Consider the following 26,732-nt stretch of genomic DNA (forward strand, 5'->3'; position numbering starts at 1 on the left):
GAGGTCAATGTGGGACGATGGAGTGACCTGGTGGAGTGCCGGGCCTAGGAGGCCCGGCCTTTGTCGGCGTAAACGAAGGTGTGATTGATCCAGCAATAAAGGTTTTTCACAAACTTCCACCGACATGAATGTGAGGGCCTCAGGCCAGGTCTCGTACAGGTTTTGCATGTCCTCATGACAGGAGAACATGAGACATGAGAGTGAGGTCAGGTCACATGAGAGTAACCTGACCTGAGAATGACTGGTGAGGTCACTCTCAGGTCAAACTGCAGGATATGACAGGCTGTCAATCACACAGCAGTGATGAGCCTGAAGCTACAGGAAGCTGCCCATATATGGAGTGATGCACTGACCAATCACAGTGGAGAATTTCACAGCTGCGCCGAGCGCGGACACTCTGACGTCAGAGTGTGAGACAGGGAGGATTATATTAGAAGATTTTGCGAACAACTGCTCTTAATCCATAGTTATCGGGGGAGTATGTGGATAAAAGTACCATACTTTTGTAGGAATTTTTGTCGTCTTTAATACTGTGTGGGTTTGGAAGCAGTCAGAGGTAAAGTTTGGACACCAGGGGGCGCTGTTTGGCAGGAACGGCAGATTTGGCTCCATCCGCTATAGTGTTAAGATTTCGGACGAGAAAAATGTTACTGTGTCGCTTTAACTCGTCATTCTGGGGACTTGTTTTGGAATTTTCCCCACATATGTTACATCCTCTTGTTCGGCAGGGTCTCGCGGGCGTGGCGATGCCCTCGGTTTGTGGCTGAGAGTCACGGTTTGCAAACAGTTAAGAGTAGTTCGGGGAGTTTAAAATCGTTGATTTTCGGCGAGAATTGTCCGTTTCCCCATGTTAATGGATGACAGGAGCCAAATTGCCGATTAGGGGGTGGGGAGCTTGGATGGCTAATAAAAATTAAACTGGACTAGGTAAGAAAATTTCCCTCTAGTGTTCAGTAGTAAACAATCTCCTCTATTTTTGTATATCTCAATTTAACCGATGCGACCTTCGCCCTATGAGGAGTTAAATTTTCCGTTTCTGCCTTTTTTTCCCTTTTTTGGGCGAACACCTTACTTTGAAAGGCAAATAGCCGGCTTCCTGTTGGAGTTAGGTCAAAAGTTAGAGCGCGTGAGTCGTAGGGCTCGAGTAGACGAATAAGTTTCGTATTCGCGACATTTCTCTACGACATTCCTACGGACCGTGGCGGGCGATTGCAATTTTCTAGGTGGCGCTAGAGAGCCATTTTGGGATTTTCTTGGAATGTTTTGACATGGTCACCGGCTCTATGCGATTTTTCACGAGCCCTCCAAATTTGGTGAGTTTTTGAGCGTGTTTAGGGGGTCAAATATGACCGTAACGAGGAAAAAAATAAAAAAAGAATAATAAGAAGAAAAAACATTCGAAAAACAATATATAATTTCGCCACCAGGTAGTGGCCGCGCCCCCTTCGGGGGCGCGGCCACTCTGAGGGGGTCAGGAGAGTTCTGGATGAGTGTGGGGCCTCCTGCGGAGGCCCCACACTTTTGGCGACGACGAAATCCAAAAGAGACCTGCCGTTGGCTGGGCCTAGGGCCCACCCGTTGGCGAGGTCCCTAATTAAAGCTGCAAGCAGCATTGGTCGGGACCTCGAGATTGCCCGTCGGGGGGGTGGCTATGAACGGTTAATAAAAAATAATTTTTTTTAAGTAAAAAAAAAAAAAAAAAAAAAAAAGACTTTTATTTTGAAAAAACGGCGTCAAAACCAGCTAATTAGCTAGTGATTTGTGATGGCAGCAACCCCATTAGGCTACCTACCAAATTTCGGCTCAATCAGACAATGTTTGCGACCATGCTAGCAGGCATGCTAAGCCGCAAGCTAGCCGAGCTGCCTGAAAATGTCTGTTAGGTACTCCCCAGATGGCCCCGATCCTGAATCTGGTCTTACTTCAATTGTAGTGTAAAAGACACAGCACTTATGGCACAATAAAGGTTTTTCAAAAACTTCCACCGACATGAATTACATGGCCTCAGGCCAAGCCTCCTACAGAGGTCAGTGTGGGACATGAGAGTGACCTGGTGGAGTGCCGGGCCTAGGAGGCCCGGCCTTTGTCGGCGTGAACGAAGGTGTGAATGATGCATCAATGAAGGTTTTTCACAAACTTCCTCCGACATGAATTACATGTCTCAGGCCAGGTCTCATACAGGTTTTGCATGTCCTCATGACAGGAGAACATGAGACATGAGAGTGAGGTCAGGTCACATGAGAGTAACCTGACCTGAGAATGACTGGTGAGGTCACTCTCAGGTCAAACTGCAGGATATGACAGGCTGTCAATCACACAGCAGTGATGAGCCTGAAGCTACAGGAAGCTGCCCATATATGGAGTGATGCACTGACCAATCACAGTGGAGAATTTCACAGCTGCGCCGAGCGCGGACACTCTGACGTCAGAGTGAGGCAGAGAGGATTATATTAGAAGATTTTGCGAACAACTGCTCTTAATCTATACTTATCGGGGGAGTATGTGGATAAAAGTACCATACTTTTGTAGGAATTTTTGTCGTCTTTAATACTGTGTGGGTTTGGAAGCAGTCAGAGGTAAAGTTTGGACACCAGGGGGCGCTGTTTGGCAGGAACGGCAGATTTGGCTCCATCCGCTATAGTGTTAAGATTTCGGACGAGAAAAATGTTACTGTGTCGCTTTAACTCGTCATTCTGGGGACTTGTTTTGGAATTTTCCCCACATATGTTACATCCTCTTGTTCGGCAGGGTCTCGCGGTAGTGGCGATGCCCTCGGTTTGTGGCTGAGAGTCACGGTTTGCAAACAGTTAAGAGTAGTTCGGGGAGTTCAAAATCGTTGATTTTGGGGGAGAATTTTCGGTTTCCCCATGTTAATGGATGACAGGAGCCAAAAAGGCGTTTAGGGGGTGGGGAGCTTGGACGGCTAATAAAAATTAAACTGGACTAGGTAAGAAAAATTCCCTCTAAATATTTGTAGTAAACAATCTCCTTTATTTTTGTATATCTCAATTTCACCGATACGACCTTCGCCCTATGATCGTTTAGATTTTCCGTTTCGGCCTTTTTTTGCCTTTTTTGGGTGAACACCTTACTTTGAAAGGCAAATAGCGGCCTTCCTGTTGGAGTTAGGTCAAAAGTTAGAGCGCATTCGTCGTAGGGCTCGAGTAGACGAACAAATTTCGTATTCGCGACATTTCTCTACGACATTCCTACGGACCGTGGCGGGCGATTGCAATTTTGTAGGTGGCGCTAGAGAGCCATTTTTGGATTTTCATGGAATGTTTTGACATGGTCACCGGCTCTATGCGATTTTTCACAAGCCTTCCAAATTTGGTGAGTTTTTGAGCGTGTCTAGGGGGTCCAATATGAGCGCAACGGAAAAGAAAAAAAAAAAAAAAAAAAATATATAAGAAACATTCGAAAAACAATATATAATTTCGCCACCAGGTAGTGGCCGCGCCCCCTTCGGGGGCGCGGCCACTCTGAGAGGGTCAGGGGAGGTCCTGGATGAGTGTGGGGCCTCCTGCGGAGGCCCCACACTTTTGGCGACGACGAAATCCAAAAGAGACCTGCCGTTGGCTGGGCCTAGGGCCCACCCGTTGGCGAGGTCCCTAATTAAAGCTGCAAGCAGCATTGGTCGGGACCTCGAGACTGCCCGTCGGGGGGGTGGCTATGAACGGTTAATTAAAAAAAATATTATTTAAGGAAAAAAAAAAAAAAAAAAATTAGTACTTTTATTTTGAAAAAACGGCGTCGGAACCAGCTAATTAGCTAGTGATGTGTGACCGCAGCACCCCCATTAGGCAACCTACCAAATTTCAGCTCAATCGAACAATGTTTACTAGCATGCTAACGGGCATGCTATGCCGCAAGCTAGCGGATACACCTGAAAATCTCAGTGTGGTACTCCCCAGGTTGCCCCGATCCCAAATCTGGTCTTACTTCAATTCTAGTGTGAATGACACTGCACTTATGGAACAATAAAGGTTTTTCAAAAACTTCCACCGACATGAATTATATGGCCTCAGGCCAGGCCTCCTACGGAGGTCAGTGTGGGACATGAGACTGACCTGGTGGAGTGCCGGGCCTAGGAGGCCCGGCCTTTGTCTGCGTGAACGAAGGTGTGAATGATGCATCAATGAAGGTTTTTCACAAACTTTCACCGACATGAATTACATGTCTCAGGCCAGACCTCGTACAGGTTTTGCATGTCCTCATGACAGGAGAACATGAGACATGAGAGTGAGGTCAGGTCACATGAGAGTAACCTAACCTGAGAATGACTGGTGAGGTCACTCTCAGGTCAAACTGCAGGATATGACAGGCTGTCAATCACACAGCAGTGATGAGCCTGAAGCTACAGGAAGCTGCTACAGGAAGCTGCCCATATATGGAGTGATGCACTGACCAATCACAGTGGAGAATTTCACAGCTGCACCGAGCGCGGACACTCTGACGTCAGAGTGAGACAGGGAGGATTATATTCAAAGATTTTGCGAACAAGTGCTCTTAATCTATACTTATCGGGGGAGTATGTGGATAAAAATACCATACTTTTGTAGGAATTTTTGTCCTCTTTAAGACGGTGTACGCTTGGAAGCAGTCGGAGGTAAACTTTGGACACCAGGGGGCGCTGTTTGGCAGGAACGGCAGATTTGGCTCCATCCGCTATAGTGTTAAGATTTCGGACGAGAAAAATGTTACTGTGTCGCTTTAACTCGCATTCTGGGGACTTGTTTTGGAATTTTCCCCACATATGTTACATCCTCTTGTTCGGCAGGGTCTCGTGAGCGTGGCGATGCCCTCGGTTTGTGGCTGAGAGTCACGGTTTGCAAGCAGTTAAGAGTAGTTCGGGGAGTTTAAAATCGTTGATTTTGTGGGAGAATTTTCGGTTTCCCCATGTTAATGGATGACAGGAGCCAAAAAGGCGATTAGGGGGTGGGGAGCTTGGACGGCTAATAAAAATTAAACTGGACTAGGTAAGAAAATTTCCCTCTAGAGTTCAGTAGTAAACAATCTCCTCTATTTTTGTATATCTCAATTTAACCGATGCGACCTTCGCCCTATGAGGAGTTAAATTTTCCGTTTCGGCCTTTTTTTGCCTTTTTTGGGTGAACACCTTACTTTGAAAGGCAAATAGCCGGCTTCCTGTTGGAGTTAGGTCAAAAGTTAGAGCGCGTGAGTCGTAGGGCTCGAGTAGACGAACAAATTTCGTATTCGCGACATTTCTCTACGACATTCCTACGGACCGTGGCGGGCGATTGCAATTTTCTAGGTGGCGCTAGAGAGCCATTTTTGGATTTTTTGGGAATTTTTTGACGTGAGATTGTGGAGTGCCACACTTTTGACGAGTCTCCCAAATTTGGTGAGTTTTTGAGCGTGTTTAGGGGGTTCGGAGGGCCCGCACTTTTGGCGACGACGAAATCCAAAAGAGACCTGCCGTTGGCTGGGCCTAGGGCCCACCCGTTGGCGAGGTCCCTAATTAAAGCTGCAAGCAGCATTGGTCGGGACCTCGAGATTGCCCGTCGGGGGGGTGGCTATGAACGGTTAATTAAAAAAAATATTATTTAAGCAAAAAAAAAAAAAAAAAAAATTTGTACTTTTATTTTGAAAAAACGGCGTCAAAACCAGCTAATTAGCTAGTGATTTGTGATTGCAGCACCCCCATTAGGCTACCTACCAAATTTCGGCTCAATCGGACAATGCTTGCTCGCATGCTAACAGGCATGCTAAGCCGCAAGCTAGCCGAGCTGCCTGAAAATGTCTGTTGGGTACTCCTCAGATGGCCCCGATCCTGAATCTGGTCTTACTTCAATTGTAGTGTGAATGACACTGCACTTATGGAACAATAAAGGTTTTTCAAAAACTTCCACCGACATACATATGAGGGCCTCAGGCCAAGCCTCCTACAGCGGTCAGTGTGGGACGATTGAGTGACCTGGTGGAGTGCCGGGCCTAGGAGGCCCGGCCTTTGTCGGCGGTGCACGGTGTGAATGACGCAGCACTTATCGAACATGAAAGGTGTTTCAAAAACTTCCACCGACATGAATTTGAGGGCCTCAGGCCAGGTCTCATACAGGTTTTGCATGTCCTCATGACAGGAGAACATGAGACATGAGAGTGAGGTCAGGTCACATGAGAGTAACCTGACCTGAGAATGACTGGTGAGGTCACTCTCAGGTCAAACTGCAGGACATGACAGGCTGTCAATCACACAGCAGTGATGAGCCTGAAGCTACAGGAAGCTGCCCATATATGGAGTGATGCACTGACCAATCACAGTGGAGAATTTCACAGCTGCACCGAGCGCGGACACTCTGACGTCAGAGTGAGACAGGGAGGATTATATTCAAAGATTTTGCGAACAACTGCTCTTAATCTATACTTATCGGGGGTGTATGTGGATAAAAATACCATACTTTTGTAGGGATTTTTGTCCTCTTTCAGAATGTATGGGTTTGGAAGCAGTCGGAGGTAAACTTTGGACACCAGGGTGCGCTGTTTGGCGACAACGCCGGATATCTCCCATCAGGATTCAATGTAAAAATGTAGAATGAAAAAAATGTTACTGTGTCGCTTTAACTCGTCATTCTGGGGACTTGTTTTGGAATTTCTCCCACATATGTTACATCCTCTTGTTCGGCAGGGTATCGCGGTCGTGGCGATGCCCTCGGTTTGTGGCTGAGAGTCACGGTTTGCAAACAGTTAAGAGTAGTTCGGGGAGTTTAAAATCGTTGATTTTCGGCGAGAATTTTCGGTTTCCCCATGTTAATGGATGACAGGAGCCAAAAAGGCGATTAGGGGGTGGGGAGCTTGGACGGCTAATAAAAATTAAACTGGACTAGGTAAGAAAAATTCCCTCTAAATATTTGTAGTAAACAATCTCCTCTATTTTTGTATATCTCAATTTAACCGATACGACCTTCGCCCTATGATGGTTTAGATTTTCCGTTTCGGCCTTTTTTTGCCTTTTTTGGGTGAACACCTTACTTTGAAAGGCAAATAGCGGCCTTCCTGTTGGAGTTAGGTCAAAAGTTAGAGCACGTGAGTCGTAGGGCTCGAGTAGACGAACAAATTTCGTATTCGCGACATTTCTGTACGACATTCCTGCGGACCGTGGCGGGCGATTGCAATTTTCTAGGTGGCGCTAGAGAGCCATTTTTGGACTTTTGGGGGATTTTTTTAGATTTTATCAAATTTTTCGCCAGTTTTGACGAGTCTGTCAAATTTGGTGAGTTTTTGAGCGTGTTTAGGGGGTCAAAATTGAGGCAATAGCCAAGTCAGGAGTGCCAAAAAATAATTAAAGCTGCAAGCAGCATTGGTCGGGACCTCGAGATTGCCCGTCGGGGGGGGTGGCTATGAACGGTTAATTAAAAAAAATATTATTGAAGCAAAAAAAAAAAAAAAAAAAAATTTTTACTTTTATTTTGAAAAAACGGCGTCGGAACCAGCTAATTAGCTAGTGATGTGTGACCGCAGCACCCCCATTAGGCAACCTACCAAATTTCAGCTCAATCGAACAATGTTTACTAGCATGCTAACGGGCATGCTATGCCGCAAGCTAGCGGATACACCTGAAAATCTCAGAGTGGTACTCCCCAGGTTGCCCCGATCCCAAATCTGGTCTTACTTCAATTCTAGTGTGAATGACACTGCACTTATGGAACAATAAAGGTTTTTCAAAAACTTCCACCGACATGAATTATATGGCCTCAGGCCAGGCCTCCTACGGAGGTCAGTGTGGGACATGTGACTGACCTGGTGGAGTGCCGGGCCTAGGAGGCCCGGCCTTTGTCCGCGTGAACGAAGGTATGAATGATGCATCAATGAAGGTTTTTCACAAACTTTCACCGACATGAATTACATGTCTCAGGCCAGACCTCGTACAGGTTTTGCATGTCCTCATGACAGGAGAACATGAGACATGAGAGTGAGGTCAGGTCACATGAGAGTAACCTGACCTGAGAATGACTGGTGAGGTCACTCTCAGGTCAAACTGCAGGACATGACAGGCTGTCAATCACACAGCAGTGATGAGCCTGAAGCTACAGGAAGCTGCCCATATATGGAGTGATGCACTGACCAATCACAGTGGAGAATTTCACAGCTGCGCCGAGCGCGGACACTCTGACGGCAGAGTGAGGCAGAGAGGATTATATTCAAAGATTTTGCGAACAACTGCTCTTAATCTATACTTATCGGGGGTGTATGTGGATAAAAATACCATACTTTTGTAGGGATTTTTGTTCTCTTTCGGACTGTGTGGGTTTGGAAGCAGTCGGAGGTAAACTTTGGACACCAGGGTGCGCTGTTTGGCGACAACGCCGGATATCTCCCATCAGGATTCAATGTAAAAATGTAGAACGAGAAAAATGTTACTCTGTCGCTTTAACTCGTCATTCTGGGGACTTGTTTTGGAATTTTCCCCACATATGTTACATCCTCTTGTTCGGCAGGGTCTCGCGGGCGTGGCGATGCCCTCGGTTTGTGGCTGAGAGTCACGGTTTGCAAACAGTTAAGAGTAGTTCGGGGAGTTTAAAATCGTTGATTTTCGGCGAGAATTTTCCGTTTCCCCATGTTAATGGATGACAGGAGCCAAAAAGGCGATTAGGGGGTGGGGAGCTTGGACGGCTAATAAAAATTAAACTGGACTAGGTAAGAAAAATTCCCTCTAAATATTTGTAGTAAACAATCTCCTTTATTTTTGTATATCTCAATTTCACCGATACGACCTTCGCCCTATGATGGTTTAGATTTTCCGTTTCGGCCTTTTTTTCCCTTTTTTGGGCGAACACCTTACATTGAAAGGCAAATAGCCGGCTTCCTGTTGGAGTTAGGTCAAAAGTTAGAGCGCGTGCGTCGTAGGGCTCGAGTAGACGAACAAGTTTCGTATTAGCGACATTTCTCTACGACATTCCTACGGACCGTGGCGGGCGATTGAAATGTTCTAGGTGGCGCTAGAGAGCCATTTTTGAACTTTCCTGGAATGTTTTGACATGATCTTCTGAAGGCTGCAACTTTTCACGAGCCATCCAAATTTGGTGAGTTTTTGAGCGTGGCCAGGGGGTCAAATATGAGCGTAAGTGAAAAGAAAAAAAAAAAAAATATATAATAATTAAAGCTGCAAGCAGCATTGGTCGGGACCTCGAGATTGCCCGTCGGGGGGGTGGCTATGAACGGTTCAAAATATTTGCTTAAATATAAAAAAAAAAAAAAAAAAAAATTTGTATGAATTTTATTTTGAAAAAACTGCGTCAAAATCAGCTAATTAGCTAGTGATTTGTGATCGCGGCAACCCCATTAGGCTACCTACCAAATTTCGGCTCAATCTGACAATGTTTGCTCGCATGCTAACAGGCATGCTAAGCCGCAAGCTAGCCGAGCTGCCTGAAAATGTCTCTTGGGTACTCCCCAGATGGCCCCGATCCTGAATGTGGTCTTACTTCAATTCTAGTGTAAAAGACACAGCACTTATGGCACAATAACGGTTTTTCAAAAACTTCCACCGACATGAATTATATGGCCTCAGGCCAGGCCTCCTACGGAGGTCAGTGTGGGACATGAGAGTGACCTGGTGGAGTGCCGGGCCTAGGAGGCCCGGCTTTGTCGGCGGTGTACAAATTACAAAAGAGAGCTGCCGTTGGCCAGGCCTGCGGCCTGGCCTTTCGTAAACTGTGGCTCAAGCCCGTTGGGGTGGCCACGATCCTCTAGACCAGTTAATGATAATTTTTTAAGCGTTTAAAAAACAGTACTTTTTTAATTAGTTTTATTTTGAAAAAAACGGCCTCAAAACCAGCTAATTATGTAGTGATTCATGACCGCAGCGGCCCCATTAGGCCACCTACCAAATTTCAGCTCAATCGGATAATGTTTGTTAAAATGCTAACGGACATGCTAGGCCTATGTGATCCTGAAAATGTCACTGATATGCTCCCCCTCCCCCTCCCCCGGTCCCCGGAGCAGGATTGCGCAATCCTGCTGTAGGTTTTCACAGCAGCTGCACGTCACTTTGATCATTAAGTGTGAGAGCTAGAGTGGGAGAGATATTTTCATAATTCCAAGATGTCGCAAACAACTGCTCTGAATCCATAGTTATCGGGGGAGTATGTGGATAAAAATACCATACTTTTGTAGGAATTTTTGTCCTCTTTCAGACGGTGTGGGTGTGGAAGCAGTCAGAGGTAAACTGTGGACACCAGGGGGCGCTGTTTGGCGACAACGCCGGATATCTCCCATCAGGATTCAATGTAAAAATGTAGAACGAAAAAAATGTTACTCTGTCGCTTTAACTCGTCATTCTGGGGACTTGTTTTGGAATTTTCCCCACATATGTTACATCCTCTTGTTCGGCAGGGTCTCGCGGGCATGGCGATGCCCTCGGTTTGTGGCTGAGAGTCACGGTTTGCAAACAGTTAAGAGTAGTTCGGGGAGTTTAAAATCGTTGATTTTGGGGGAGAATTTTCGGTTTCCCCATGTTAATGGATGACAGGAGCCAAAAAGGCGATTAGGGGGTGGGGAGCTTGGACGGCTAATAAAAATTAAACTGGACTAGGTAAGAAAATTTCCCTCTAGAGTTCAGTAGTAAACAATCTCCTCAATTTTTGTATATCTCAATTTAACCGATGCGACCTTCGCCCTATGAGGAGTTAAATTTTCCGTTTCTGCCTTTTTTTCCCTTTTTTGGGCGAACACCTTACATTGAAAGGCAAATAGCCGGCTTCCTGTTGGAGTTAGGTCAAAAGTTAGAGCGCGTGAGTCGTAGGGCTCGAGTAGACGAAGAAGTTTCGTATTCGCTGTTTTTCTCTACGACATTCTTACGGACCGTGGCGGGTGATTGCAATTTTCTAGGTGGCGCTAGAGAGCCATTTTTGGATTTTTGGGGAATTTTTTGACGTGAGATTGTGGAGTGCCACACTTTTGACGAGTCTCCCAAATTTGGTGAGTTTTTGAGCGTGTTTAGGGGGTTCGGAGGGCCCGCACTTTTGGCGACGACGAAATCCAAAAGAGACCTGCCGTTGGCTGGGCCTAGGGCCCACCCGTTGGCGAGGTCCCTAATAATAATAAACATTCGAAAAACAATTACAACTTCGCCACCAAGTAGTGGCCGCACCCCCTTCGGGGGTGCGGCCACTCTGAGGGGTCAGTGGTGACCTGAGAGTGACCGGATTAGTGTGGGGCCTCCTGCGGAGGCCCCACACTGTTGGCGACGACGAAATCCAAAAGAGACCTGCCGTTGGCTGGGCTTGGGGCCCAGCCGTTGGCGAGGTCCCTAATAAGAAGAAACATTCGAAAAACAATATATAATTTCGCCACCAGGTAGTGGCCGACGCCCCCTTCGGGGGCGTCGGCCACTCTGGGAGGGTCAGGAGAGGGCCTGGATGAGTGCGGGCCCTCCTTCGGAGGGCCCGCACTTTTGGCGACGACGAAATCCAAAAGAGACCTGCCGTTGGCTGGGCCTAGGGCCCACCCGTTGGCGAGGTCCCTAATTAAAGCTGCAAGCAGCATTGGTCGGGACCTCGAGATTGCCCGTCGGGGGGGTGGCTATGAACGGTTAATTAAAAAAAATATTATTTAAGCAAAAAAAAAAAAAACAAAAATTAGTACTTTTATTTTGAAAATGCGGGGTCAAAACCAGGTAATTAGTTAGTGGTTTGTGACCGCAGCGCTCCCATTAGGCCACCTACCAAATTTCAGCTCAATCGGACAATGTTTGGTAGCATGCTAATGTGCATGCTATGCCGCAAGCTAGCGGATACACCTGAAAAGCTCAGTGTGGTACTCCCCAGGTTGCCCCGATCCCGAATCTGGTCTTACTTCAATTCTAGTGTTAATGACACTGCACTTATGGAACAATAAATGTTTTTCAAAAACTTCCACCGACATGAATTATATGGCCTCAGGCCAGGCCTCCTACGGAGGTCAATGTGGGACGATGGAGTGACCTGGTGGAGTGCCGGGCCTAGGAGGCCCGGCCTTTGTCGGCGTAAACGAAGGTGTGATTGATCCAGCAATAAAGGTTTTTCACAAACTCTCACCGACATGAATTACATGTCTCAGGCCAGACCTCGTACAGGTTTTGCATGTCCTCATGACAGGAGAACATGAGACATGAGAGTGAGGTCAGGTCACATGAGAGTAACCTGACCTGAGAATGACTGGTGAGGTCACTCTCAGGTCAAACTGCAGGACATGACAGGCTGTCAATCACACAGCAGTGATGAGCCTGAAGCTACAGGAAGCTGCCCATATATGGAGTGATGCACTGACCAATCACAGTGGAGAATTTCACAGCTGCACCGAGCGCGGACACTCTGACGGCAGAGTGAGCCAGAGAGGATTATATTCAAAGATTTTGCGAACAACTGCTCTTAATCTATACTTATCGGGGGTGTATGTGGATAAAAATACCATACTTTTGTAGGGATTTTTGTCCTCTTTCAGAATGTATGGGTTTGGAAGCAGTCGGAGGTAAACTTTGGACACCAGGGTGCGCTGTTTGGCGACAACGCCGGATATCTCCCATCAGGATTCAATGTAAAAATGTAGAACGAAGAAAATGTTACTGTGTCGCTTTAACTCGTCATTCTGGGGACTTGTTTTGGAATTTTCCCCACATATGTTACATCCTCTTGTTCGGCAGGGTCTCGCGGTAGTGGCGATGCCCTCGGTTTGTGGCTGAGAGTCACGGTTTGCAAACAGTTAAGAGTAGTTCGGGGAGTTTTAAATCGTTGATTTTCGGCGAGAATTTTCGGTTTCCCCATGTTAATGGATGACAGGAGCCAAAAAGGCGTTTAGGGGGTGGGGAGCTTGGACGGCTAATAAAAATTAAACTGGACTAGGTAAGAAAAATTCCCTCTAAATATTTGTAGTAAACAATCTCCTCTATTTTTGTATATCTCAATTTAACCGATACGACCTTCGCCCTATGATGGTTTAGATTTTCCGTTTCGGCCTTTTTTTGCCTTTTTTGGGTGAACACCTTACTTTGAAAGGCAAATAGCGGCCTTCCTGTTGGAGTTAGGTCAAAAGTTAGAGCGCGTGAGTCGTAGGGCTCGAGTAGACGAACAAATTTCGTATTCGCGACATTTCTGTACGACATTCCTGCGGACCGTGGCGGGCGATTGCAATTTTGTAGGTGGCGCTAGAGAGCCATTTTTTGAGTTTTTGGGGATTTTTTTAGATTTTATTAAATTTTTCGCCAGTTTTGACGAGTGTGCCAAATTTGGTGAGTTTTTGAGCGTGTTTAGGGGGTCAAATTTGAGGCGATTGACACGTAAGGAGTCCCAAAAAATAATTAAAGCTGCAAGCAGCATTGGTCGGGACCTCGAGACTGCCCGTCGGGGGGGGTGGCTATGAACGGTTAATAAAAAATTATATTATTTAAGTAAAAAAAAAAAAAAAAAAAAAATATTAGTACTTTTATTTTGAAAATGCGGGGTCAAAACCAGCTAATTAGCTAGTGGTTTGTGACCGTAGCGCTCCCATTAGGCCACCTACCAAATTTCAGCTCAATCGGACAATGTTTGGTAGCATGCTAATGTGCATGCTATGCCGCAAGCTAGCGGATACACCTGAAAAGCTCAGTGTGGTGCTCCCCAGATGGCACCGATCCTGAATCTGGTCTTACTTCAATTCTAGTGTAAAAGACACAGCACTTATGGCACAATAAAGGTTTTTCAAAAACTTCCACCTACATGAATTATATGGCCTCAGGCCAGGCCTCCTACGGAGGTCAGTGTGTGACATGAGAGTGACCTGGTGGAGTGCCGGGCCTAGGAGGCCCGGCCTTTGTCGGCAGTGTGCGAAGGTGTGAATGATGCAATAAAGGTTTTTCACAACCTTCCACCGACATTATTTACACGTCTCAGGCCAGACCTCGTACAGGTTTTGCATGTCCTCATGACAGGAGAACATGAGACATGAGAGTGAGGTCAGGTCACATGAGAGTAACCTGACCTGAGAATGACTGGTGAGGTCACTCTCAGGTCAAACTGCAGGATATGACAGGCTGTCAATCACACAGCAGTGATGAGCCTGAAGCTACAGGAAGCTGCCCATATATGGAGTGATGCACTGACCAATCACAGTGGAGAATTTCACAGCTGCACCGAGCGCGGACACTCTGACGTCAGAGTGTGAGACAGGGAGGATTATAATAGAAGATTTTGCGAACAACTGCTCTTAATCTATACTTATCGGGGGTGTATGTGGATAAAAATACCATACTTTTGTAGGGATTTTTGTCCTCTTTCAGAATGTATGGGTTTGGAAGCAGTCGGAGGTAAACTTTGGACACCAGGGTGCGCTGTTTGGCGACAACGCCGGATATCTCCCATCAGGATTCAATGTAAAAATGTAGAACGAAGAAAATGTTACTGTGTCGCTTTAACTCGTCATTCTGGGGACTTGTTTTGGAATTTTCCCCACATATGTTACATCCTCTTGTTCGGCAGGGTCTCGCGGTAGTGGCGATGCCCTCGGTTTGTGGCTGAGAGTCACGGTTTGCAAACAGTTAAGAGTAGTTCGGGGAGTTTAAAATCGTTGATTTTCGGCGAGAATTTTCGGTTTCCCCATGTTAATGGATGACAGGAGCCAAAAAGCCGATTAGGGGGTGGGGAGCTTGGACGGCTAATAAAAATTAAACTGGACTAGGTAAGAAAAATTCCCTCTAAATATTTGTAGTAAACAATCTCCTTTATTTTTGTATATCTCAATTTAACCGATACGACCTTCGCCCTATGATGGTTTAGATTTTCCGTTTCGGGCTTTTTTTCCCTTTTTTGGCCGAACACCTTACTTTGAAAGGCAAATAGCGGCCTTCCTGTTGGAGTTAGGTCAAAAGTTAGAGCGCGTGCGTCGTAGGGCTCGAGTAGACGAACAAATTTCGTATTCGCGACATTTCTCTACGGCATTCCTACGGACCGTGGCGGGCGATTGCAATTTTGTAGGTGGCGCTAGAGAGCCATTTTTGGAATTTCCTGGAATGTTTTGACATGATCTTCTGAAGGCTGCGACTTTTCACGAGCCATCCAAATTTGGTGAGTTTTTGAGCGTGTCTAGGGGGTCAAATATGAGCGTAACGAAAAAGAAAAATATATAATTAAAGCTGCAAGCAGCATTGGTCGGGACCTCGAGATTGCCCGTCGGGGGGGTGGCTATGAACGGTTCAAAATATTTGCTTAAACATAAAAAAAAAAAAAAAAATTTTTTTTACGACTTTTATTTTGAAAAAACTGCGTCAAAACCAGCTAATTAGCTAGTGATTTGTGATCGCAGCACCCCCATTAGCCTACCTACCAAATTTCGGCTCAATCGGACAATGTTTGCTCGCATGCTAACAGGTGTGCTAAACCGCAAGCTAGCCGAGCTGCCTGAAAATGTCTGTTGGGTACTCCCCAGATGGCCCCGATCCTGAATCTGGTCTTACTTCAATTCTAGTGTAAAAGACACAGCACTTATGGCACAATAAAGGTTTTTCAAAAACTTCCACCGACATGAATTATATGGCCTCAGGCCAGGCCTCCTACGGAGGTCATTGTGTGACAAGAGACTGACCTGGTGGAGTGCCGGGCCTAGGAGGCCCGGCCTTTGTCGGCGGTGCGCGAAGGTGTGAATGATGCAATAAAGGTTTTTCACAAACTTCCACCGACTTCCATCGTACAAAGGTCAGTGTGTGACATGAGAGTGACCTGGTGGAGTGCCGGGCCTAGGAGGCCCGGCCTTTGTCGGCAGTGTGCGAAGGTGTGAATGATGCAATAAAGGTTTTTCACAAACTTCCACCGACATGAATTACATGTCTCAGGCCAGACCTCGTACAGGTTTTGCATGTCCTCATGACAGGAGAACATGAGACATGAGAGTGAGGTCAGGTCACATGAGAGTAACCTGACCTGAGAATGACTGGTGAGGTCACTCTCAGGTCAAACTGCAGGATATGACAGGCTGTCAATCACACAGCAGTGATGAGCCTGAAGCTACAGGAAGCTGCCCATATATGGAGTGATGCACTGACCAATCACAGTGGAGAATTTCACAGCTGCGCCGAGCGCGGACACTCTGACGTCAGAGTGTGAGACAGGGAGGATTATATTAGAAGATTTTGCGAACAACTGCTCTTAATCTATACTTATCGGGGGAGTATGTGGACAAAAATACCATACTTTTGTAGGAATTTTTGTCCTCTTTAATACTGTCTGGGTTTGGAAGCAGTCAGAGGTAAACTTTGGACACCAGGGGGCGCTGTTTGGCAGGAACGGCAGATTTGGCTCCATCCGCTATAGTGTTAAGATTTCGGAGGAGAAAAATGTTACTGTGTCGCTTTAACTCGTCATTCTGGGGACTTGTTTTGGAATTTTCCCCACATATGTTACATCCTCTTGTTCGGCAGGGTCTCGTGGGCGTGGCGATGCCCTCGGTTTGTGGCTGAGAGTCACGGTTTGCAAACAGTTAAGAGTAGTTCGGGGAGTTTAAAATCGTGGATTTTGGGGGAGAATTTTATGTTTCCCCATGTTAATGGATGACAGGAGCCAAAAAGGCGATTAGGGGGTGGGGAGCTTGGACGGCTAATAAAAATTAAACTGGACTAGGTAAGAAAATTTCCCTCTAGAGTTCAGTAGTAAACAATCTCCTCTATTTTTGTATATCTCAATTTAACCGATGCGACCTTCGCCCTATGAGGAGTTAAATTTTCCGTTTCTGCCTTTTTTTCCCTTTTTTGGGCGAATACCTTACATTGAAAGGCAAATAGCCGGCTTCCTGTTGGAGTTAGGGCAAAAGTTAGAGCGCGTGAGTCGTAGGGCTCGAGTAGACGAACAAATTTCGTATTCGCGACATTTCTCTACGACATTCCTACGGACCGTGGCGGGTGATTGCAATTTTCTAGGTGGCGCTAGAGAGCCATTTTTGGATTTTTTGGGAATTTTTTAACGTGAGATTGTGGAGTGCCACACTTTTGACGAGTCTCCCAAATTTGGTGAGTTTTTGAGCGTGTTTAGGGGGTTCGGAGGGCCCGCACTTTTGGCGACGACGAAATCCAAAAGAGACCTGCCGTTGGCTGGGCCTAGGGCCCACCCGTTGGCGAGGTCCCTAATAATAATAATAAGAAACATTCGAAAAACAATATATAATTTCGCCACCAGGTAGTGGCCGACGCCCCCTTCGGGGGCGTCGGCCACTCTGGGAGGGTCAGGAGAGGGCCTGGATGAGTGCGGGCCCTCCTTCGGAGGGCCCGCACTTTTGGCGACGACGAAATCCAAAAGAGACCTGCCGTTGGCTGGGCCTAGGGCCCACCCGTTGGCGAGGTCCCTAATTAAAGCTGCAAGCAGCATTGGTCGGGACCTCGAGACTGCCCGTCGGGGGGGTGGCTATGAACGGTTCAGAATATTTGCTTAAATATTAAAAAAAAAAAAAAAAAAATTTGTATGACTTTTATTTTGAAAAAACGGCATCAAAACCAGCTAATTAGCTAGTGATTTGTGATCGCAGCAAGCCCATTAGGCTACCTACCAAATTTCGGCTCAATCAGACAATGTTTCCTTGCATGCTAACAGGCATGCTAAGCCGCAAGCTAGCCGAGCTGCCTAAAAATGTCTGTTGGGTGCTCCCCAGATGGCCCCGATCCTGAATCTGGTCTTACTTCAATTCTAGTGTAAAAGACACAGCACTTATGGCACAATAAAGGTTTTTCAAAAACTTCCACCTACATGAATTATATGGCCTCAGGCCAGGCCTCCTACGGAGGTCAGTGTGTGACATGAGAGTGACCTGGTGGAGTGCCGGGCCTAGGAGGCCCGGCCTTTGTCGGCAGTGTGCGAAGGTGTGAATGATGCAATAAAGGTTTTTCACAAACTTCCACCGACATGAATTACACGTCTCAGGCCAGACCTCGTACAGGTTTTGCATGTCCTCATGACAGGAGAACATGAGACATGAGAGTGAGGTCAGGTCACATGAGAGTAACCTGACCTGAGAATGACTGCTGAGGTCACTCTCAGGTCAAACTGCAGGATATGACAGGCTGTCAATCACACAGCAGTGATGAGCCTGAAGCTACAGGAAGCTGCCCATATATGGAGTGATGCACTGACCAATCACAGTGGAGAATTTCACAGCTGCGCCGAGCGCGGACACTCTGACGGCAGAGTGAGCCAGAGAGGATTATATTCAAAGATTTTGCGAACAACTGCTCTTAATCTATACTTATCGGGGGAGTATGTGGATAAAAATACCATACTTTTGTAGGGATTTTTGTCCTCTTTCAGAATGTATGGGTTTGGAAGCAGTCGGAGGTAAACTTTGGACACCAGGGTGCGCTGTTTGGCGACAACGCCGGATATCTCCCATCAGGATTCAATGTAAAAATGTAGAACGAAAAAAATGTTACTGTGTCGCTTTAACTCATCATTCTGGGGACTTGTTTTGGAATTTTCCCCACATATGTTACATCCTCTTGTTCGGCAGGGTCTCGTGTACGTGGCGATGCCCTCGGTTTGTGGCTGAGAGTCACGGTTTGCAAACAGTTAAGAGTAGTTCGGGGAGTTGTAAATCGTTGATTTTCGGCGAGAATTTTCCGTTTCCCCATGTTAATGGATGACAGGAGCCAAAATGCCGATTAGGGGGTGGGGAGCTTGGACGGCTAATAAAAATTAAACTGGACTAGGTAAGAAAATTTCCCTCTAGAGTTCAGTAGTAAACAATCTCCTCTATTTTTGTATATCTCAATTTAACCGATGCGACCTTCGCCCTATGAGGAGTTAAATTTTCCGTTTCTGCCTTTTTTTCCCTTTTTTGGGCGAATACCTTACATTGAAAGGCAAATAGCCGGCTTCCTGTTGGAGTTAGGTCAAAAGTTAGAGCGTGTGAGTCGTAGGGGTCGAGTAGACGAAGAAGTTTCGTATTCGCTGTTTTTCTCTACGACATTCTTACGGACCGTGGCGGGTGATTGCAATTTTCTAGGTGGCGCTAGAGAGCCATTTTTGGATTTTTGGGGAATTTTTTGACGTGAGATTGTGGAGTGCCACACTTTTGACGAGTCTCCCAAATTTGGTGAGTTTTTGAGCGTGTTTAGGGGGTTCGGAGGGCCCGCACTTTTGGCGACGACGAAATCCAAAAGAGACCTGCCGTTGGCTGGGCCTAGGGCCCACCCGTTGGCGAGGTCCCTAATTAAAGCTGCAAGCAGCATTGGTCGGGACCTCGAGATTGCCCGTCGGGGGGTGGCTATGAACGGTTCAAAATATTTGCTTAAATATAAAAAAAAAAAAAAAAAAAAATTTGTATGAATTTTATTTTGAAAAAACTGCGTCAAAATCAGCTAATTAGCTAGTGATTTGTGATCGCGGCAACCCCATTAGGCTACCTACCAAATTTCGGCTCAATCTGACAATGTTTGCTCGCATGCTAACAGGCATGCTAAGCCGCAAGCTAGCCGAGCTGCCTGAAAATGTCTCTTGGGTACTCCCCAGATGGCCCCGATCCTGAATGTGGTCTTACTTCAATTCTAGTGTAAAAGACACAGCACTTATGGCACAATAACGGTTTTTCAAAAACTTCCACCGACATGAATTATATGGCCTCAGGCCAGGCCTCCTACGGAGGTCAGTGTGGGACATGAGAGTGACCTGGTGGAGTGCCGGGCCTAGGAGGCCCGGCTTTGTCGGCGGTGTACAAATTACAAAAGAGAGCTGCCGTTGGCCAGGCCTGCGGCCTGGCCTTTCGTAAACTGTGGCTCAAGCCCGTTGGGGTGGCCACGATCCTCTAGACCAGTTAATGATAATTTTTTAAGCGTTTAAAAAACAGTACTTTTTTAATTAGTTTTATTTTGAAAAAAACGGCCTCAAAACCAGCTAATTATGTAGTGATTCATGACCGCAGCGGCCCCATTAGGCCACCTACCAAATTTCAGCTCAATCGGATAATGTTTGTTAAAATGCTAACGGACATGCTAGGCCTATGTGATCCTGAAAATGTCACTGATATGCTCCCCCTCCCCCTCCCCCGGTCCCCGGAGCAGGATTGCGCAATCCTGCTGTAGGTTTTCACAGCAGCTGCACGTCACTTTGATCATTAAGTGTGAGAGCTAGAGTGGGAGAGATATTTTCATAATTCCAAGATGTCGCAAACAACTGCTCTGAATCCATAGTTATCGGGGGAGTATGTGGATAAAAATACCATACTTTTGTAGGAATTTTTGTCCTCTTTCAGACGGTGTGGGTGTGGAAGCAGTCAGAGGTAAACTGTGGACACCAGGGGGCGCTGTTTGGCGACAACGCCGGATATCTCCCATCAGGATTCAATGTAAAAATGTAGAACGAAAAAAATGTTACTCTGTCGCTTTAACTCGTCATTCTGGGGACTTGTTTTGGAATTTTCCCCACATATGTTACATCCTCTTGTTCGGCAGGGTCTCGCGGGCATGGCGATGCCCTCGGTTTGTGGCTGAGAGTCACGGTTTGCAAACAGTTAAGAGTAGTTCGGGGAGTTTAAAATCGTTGATTTTCGGCGAGAATTTTCCGTTTCCCCATGTTAATGGATGACAGGAGCCAAAAAGGCGATTAGGGGGTGGGGAGCTTGGACGGCTAATAAAAATTAAACTGGACTAGGTAAGAAAATTTCCCTCTAGAGTTCAGTAGTAAACAATCTCCTCAATTTTTGTATATCTCAATTTAACCGATGCGACCTTCGCCCTATGAGGAGTTAAATTTTCCGTTTCTGCCTTTTTTTCCCTTTTTTGGGCGAACACCTTACATTGAAAGGCAAATAGCCGGCTTCCTGTTGGATGTAGGTCAAAAGTTAGAGCGCGTGAGTCGTAGGGCTCGAGTAGACGAAGAAGTTTCGTATTCGCTGTTTTTCTCTACGACATTCTTACAGACCGTGGCGGGTGATTGCAATTTTCTAGGTGGCGCTAGAGAGCCATTTTTGGATTTTTTGGGAATTTTTTGACGTGAGATTGTGGAGTGCCACACTTTTGACGAGTCTCCCAAATTTGGTGAGTTTTTGAGCGTGTTTAGGGGGTTCGGAGGGCCCGCACTTTTGGCGACGACGAAATCCAAAAGAGACCTGCCGTTGGCTGGGCCTAGGGCCCAGCCGTTGGCGAGGTCCCTAATTAAAGCTGCAAGCAGCATTGGTCGGGACCTCGAGACTGCCCGTCGGGGGGGTGGCTATGAACGGTTAATTAAAAAAAATATTATTTAAGCAAAAAAAAAAAAAAAAAAAAATTGTACTTTTATTTTGAAAAAACGGCGTCGGAACCAGCTAATTAGCTAGTGATTTGTGACCGCAGCACCCCCATTAGGCCACCTACCAAATTTCAGCTCAATCGAACAATGTTTACAAGCATGCTAACGGGCATGCTATGCCGCAAGCTAGCGGATACACCGGAAAATCTCAGTGTGGTACTCCCCAGGTTGCCCCGATCCCAAATCTGGTCTTACTTCAATTCTAGTGTGAATGACACTGCACTAATGGAACAATAAAGGTTTTTCAAAAACTTCCACCGACATGAATTATATGGCCTCAGGCCAGGCCTCCTACAGAGGTCAGTGTGTGACATGAGAGTGACCTGGTGGAGTGCCGGGCCTAGGAGGCCCGGCCTTTGTCGGCGGTGTGCGAAGGTGTGAATGATGCCATAAAGGTTTTTCACAAACTTCCACCGACATGAATGTGAGGGCCTCAGGCCAGGTCTCGTACAGGTTTTGCATGTCCTCATGACAGGAGAACATGAGACATGAGAGTGAGGTCAGGTCACATGAGAGTAACCTGACCTGAGAATGACTGGTGAGGTCACTCTCAGGTCAAACTGCAGGATATGACAGGCTGTCAATCACACAGCAGTGATGAGCCTGAAGCTACAGGAAGCTGCCCATATATGGAGTGATGCACTGACCAATCACAGTGGAGAATTTCACAGCTGCGCCGAGCGCGGACACTCTGACGTCAGAGTGAGGCAGAGAGGATTATATTAGAAGATTTTGCGAACAACTGCTCTGAATCCATAGTTATCGGGGGAGTATGTGGATAAAAGTACCATACTTTTGTAGGAATTTTTGTCGTCTTTAATACTGTGTGGGTTTGGAAGCAGTCAGAGGTAAACTTTGGACACCAGGGGGCGCTGTTTGGCAGGAACGGCAGATTTGGCTCCATCCGCTATAGTGTTAAGATTTTGGACGAGAAAAATGTTACTGTGTCGCTTTAACTCGTCATTCTGGGGACTTGTTTTGGAATTTCTCCCACATATGTTACATCCTCTTGTTCGGCAGGGTATCGCGGTCGTGGCGATGCCCTCGGTTTGTGGCTGAGAGTCACGGTTTGCAAACAGTTAAGAGTAGTTCGGGGAGTTTAAAATCGTTGATTTTGAGGGAGAATTTTCGGTTTCCCCATGTTAATGGATGACAGGAGCCAAAAAGGCGATTAGGGGGTGGGGAGCTTGGACGGCTAATAAAAATTAAACTGGACTAGGTAAGAAAATTTCCCTCTAGAGTTCAGTAGTAAACAATCTCCTCTATTTTTGTATATCTCAATTTAACCGATGCGACCTTCGCCCTATGAGGAGTTAAATTTTCCGTTTCTGCCTTTTTTTCCCTTTTTTGGGCGAACACCTTACATTGAAAGGCAAATAGCCAGCTTCCTGTTGGAGTTAGGCCAAAAGTTAGAGCGCGTGAGTCGTAGGGCTCGAGTAGACGAACAAATTTCGTATTCGCGACATTTCTCTACGACATTCCTACGGACCGTGGCGGGTGATTGCAATTTTCTAGGTGGCGCTAGAGAGCCATTTTTGGACTTTCCTGGAATGTTTTGACATGGTCACCGGCTCTATGAGTTTCTTCACGAGCCTGTCAAATTTGGTGAGTTTTTGAGCGTGGCTAGGGGGTCAAATATGAGCGTAACGAAAAAGAAAAATTATAAAAATATAATAATAAACATTCGAAATACAATATACAATTTCGCCACCACATCAGAGTGGCCGGGACCCCCTTCGGGGGCCCCGGCCACTCTGGGAGGGTCAGGAGAGGGCCTGGATGAGTGCGGGCCCTCCTTCGGAGGGCCCGCACTGTTGGCGACGACGAAATCCAAAAGAGACCTGCCGTTGGCTGGGCACAGGGCCCAGCCGTTGGCGAGGTCCCTAATAAAAAACATTCGAAAAACAATATACAATTTCGCCACCACGTCAGAGTGGCCGGGACCCCCTTCGGGGGTCCCGGCCACTCTGACAGGGTCATGAGACTGTCCGAATGAGTGCGGGCCCTCCTTCGGAGGGCCCGCACTTTTGGCGACGACGAAATCCAAAAGAGACCTGCCGTTGGCTGGGCCTAGGGCCCACCCGTTGGCGAGGTCCCTAATTAAAGCTGCAAGCAGCATTGGTCGGGACCTCGAGATTGCCCGTCGGGGGGGTGGCTATGAACGGTTAATAAAAAAAAATATTATTTAAGCAAAAAAAAAAAAAAAAAAAATTAGTACTTTTATTTTGAAAATGCGGGGTCAAAACCAGGTAATTAGTTAGTGGTTTGTGACCGCAGCGCTCCCATTAGGCCACCTACCAAATTTCAGCTCAATCGGACAATGTTTGGTAGCATGCTAATGTGCATGCTATGCCGCAAGCTAGCGGATACACCTGAAAAGCTCAGTGTGGTACTCCCCAGGTTGCCCCGATCCCGAATCTGGTCTTACTTCAATTCTAGTGTGAATGACACTGCACTTATGGAACAATAAAGGTTTTTCAAAAACTTCCACCGACATGAATTATATGGCCTCAGGCCAGGCCTCCTACGGAGGTCAATGTGGGACGATGGAGTGACCTGGTGGAGTGCCGGGCCTAGGAGGCCCGGCCTTTGTCGGCGTAAACGAAGGTGTGATTGATCCAGCAATAAAGGTTTTTCACAAACTCTCACCGACATGAATTACATGTCTCAGGACAGACCTCGTACAGGTTTTGCATGTCCTCATGACAGGAGAACATGAGACATGAGAGTGAGGTCAGGTCACATGAGAGTAACCTGACCTGAGAATGACTGGTGAGGTCACTCTCAGGTCAAACTGCAGGATATGACAGGCTGTCAATCACACAGCAGTGATGAGCCTGAAGCTACAGGAAGCTGCCCATATATGGAGTGATGCACTGACCAATCACAGTGGAGAATTTCACAGCTGCGCCGAGCGCGGACACTCTGACGTCAGAGTGTGAGACAGGGAGGATTATATTAGAAGATTTTGCGAACAACTGCTCTTAATCTATACTTATCGGTGGAGTATGTGGATAAAAATACCATACTTTTGTAGGAATTTTTGTCCACTTTCAGACTGTATGGGTTTGGAAGCAGTCAGAGGTAAACCTTGGACACCAGGGGGCGCTGTTTGGCAGGAACGGCAGATTTGGCTCCATCCGCTATAGTGTTAAGATTTCGGACGAGAAAAATGTTACTGTGTCGCTTTAACTCGTCATTCTGGGGACTTGTTTTGGAATTTTCCCCACATATGTTACATCCTCTTGTTCGGCAGGGTCTCGTGGGCATGGCGATGCCCTCGGTTTGTGGCTGAGAGTCACGGTTTGCAAACAGTTAAGAGTAGTTCGGGGAGTTTAAAATCGTTGATTTTCGGCGAGAATTGTCCGTTTCCCCATGTTAATGGATGACAGGAGCCAAAAAGGCGATTAGGGGGTGGGGAGCTTGGACGGCTAATAAAAATTAAACTGGACTAGGTAAGAAAAATTCCCTCTAAATTATTGTAGTAAACAATCTCCTCTATTTTTGTATATCTCAATTTAACCGATACGACCTTCGCCCTATGATGGTTTAGATTTTCCGTTTCGGCCTTTTTCTCCCTTTTTTGGGCGAACACCTTACTTTGAAAGGCAAATAGCCGGCTTCCTGTTGGAGTTAGGTCAAAAGTTAGAGCGCGTGAGTCGTAGGGCTCGAGTAGACGAAGAAGTTTCGTATTCGCGACATTTCTGTACGACATTCGTACGGACCGTGGCGGACGATTAAACGTGTCTAGGTGGCGCTAGAGAGCCATTTTTGGATTTTCTCTGAATTTTTTGACGTGATAATATAGATTGCCACACTTTTGACGAGTCTTCCAAATTTGGTCACGTAGTTTTCGTGTTTAGGGGGTCAAATATGGGATTTAGTCCGTGAAAAAAAATAAAATAATAATAATAAGATTAAAGCTGCAAGCAGCATTGGTCGGGACCTCGAGACTGCCCGTCGGGGGGGTGGCTGTGAACGGTTAATAAAAAAGACAATTTTTTAAGTAAAAAAAAAAAAAAAAAAAAAAAAAAAGACTTTTATTTTGAAAAAACGGCGTCAAAACCAGCTAATTAGCTAGTGATTTGTGATCGCAGCAACCCCATTAGGCTACCTACCAAATTTCGGCTCAATCAGACAATGTTTGCGACCATGCTAGCAGGCATGCTAAGCCGCAAGCTAGCCGAGCTGCCTGAAAATGTCTGTTAGGTACTCCCCAGATGGCCCCGATCCTGAATCTGGTCTTACTTCAATTGTAGTGTAAAAGACACAGCACTTATGGCACAATAAAGGTTTTTCAAAAACTTCCACCGACATGAATTATATGGCCTCAGGCCAGGCCTCCTACGGAGGTCAGTGTGGGACATGAGACTGACCTGGTGGAGTGCCGGGCCTAGGAGGCCCGGCCTTTGTCGGCGTGAACGAAGGTGTGAATGATGCATCAATGAAGGTTTTTCACAAACTTTCACCGACATGAATTACATGTCTCAGGCCAGACCTCGTACAGGTTTTGCATGTCCTCATGACAGGACAACATGAGACATGAGAGTGAGGTCAGGTCACATGAGAGTAACCTGACCTGAGAATGACTGCTGAGGTCACTCTCAGGTCAAACTGCAGGATATGACAGGCTGTCAATCACACAGCAGTGATGAGCCTGAAGCTACAGGAAGCTGCCCATATATGGAGTGATGCACTGACCAATCACAGTGGAGAATTTCACAGCTGCACCGAGCGCGGACACTCTGACGTCAGAGTGAGACAGGGAGGATTATATTCAAAGATTTTGCGAACAAGTGCTCTTAATCTATACTTATCGGGGGAGTATGTGGACAAAAATACCATAGTTTTGTAGGGATTTTTGTTCTCTTTCAGAATGTGTGGGTTTGGAAGCAGTCGGAGGTAAACTTTGGACACCAGGGTGCGCTGTTTGGCGACAACGCCGGATATCTCCCATCAGGATTCAATGTAAAAATGTAGAATGAAAAAAATGTTACTGTGTCGCTTTAACTCGTCATTCTGGGGACTTGTTTTGGAATTTCTCCCACATATGTTACATCCTCTTGTTCGGCAGGGTTTTGCGGTCGTGGCGATGCCCTTGGTTTGTGGCTGACAGTCACGGTTCGCAAACAGTTAAGAGTAGTTCGGGGAGTTTAAAATCGTTGATTTTGTGGGAGAATTTTCCGTTTCCCCATGTTAATGGATGACAGGAGCCAAAAAGGCGATTAGGGGGTGGGGAGCTTTGACGGCTAATAAAAATTAAACTGGACTAGGTAAGAAAAATTCCCTCTAAATATTTGTAGTAAACAATCTCCTCTATTTTTGTATATCTCAATTTAACCGATACGACCTTCGCCCTATGATGGTTTAGATTTTCCGTTTCGGCCTTTTTTTGCCTTTTTTGGGTGAACACCTTACTTTGAAAGGCAAATAGCGGCCTTCCTGTTGGAATTAGGTCAAAAGTTAGAGCGCGTGAGTCGTAGGGGTCGAGTAGACGAA

This window comes from Blennius ocellaris, assembly GCF_963422515.1.
Source record: "Blennius ocellaris genome assembly, chromosome: 15".
Taxonomy (NCBI): Eukaryota; Metazoa; Chordata; class Actinopteri; order Blenniiformes; family Blenniidae; genus Blennius; species Blennius ocellaris.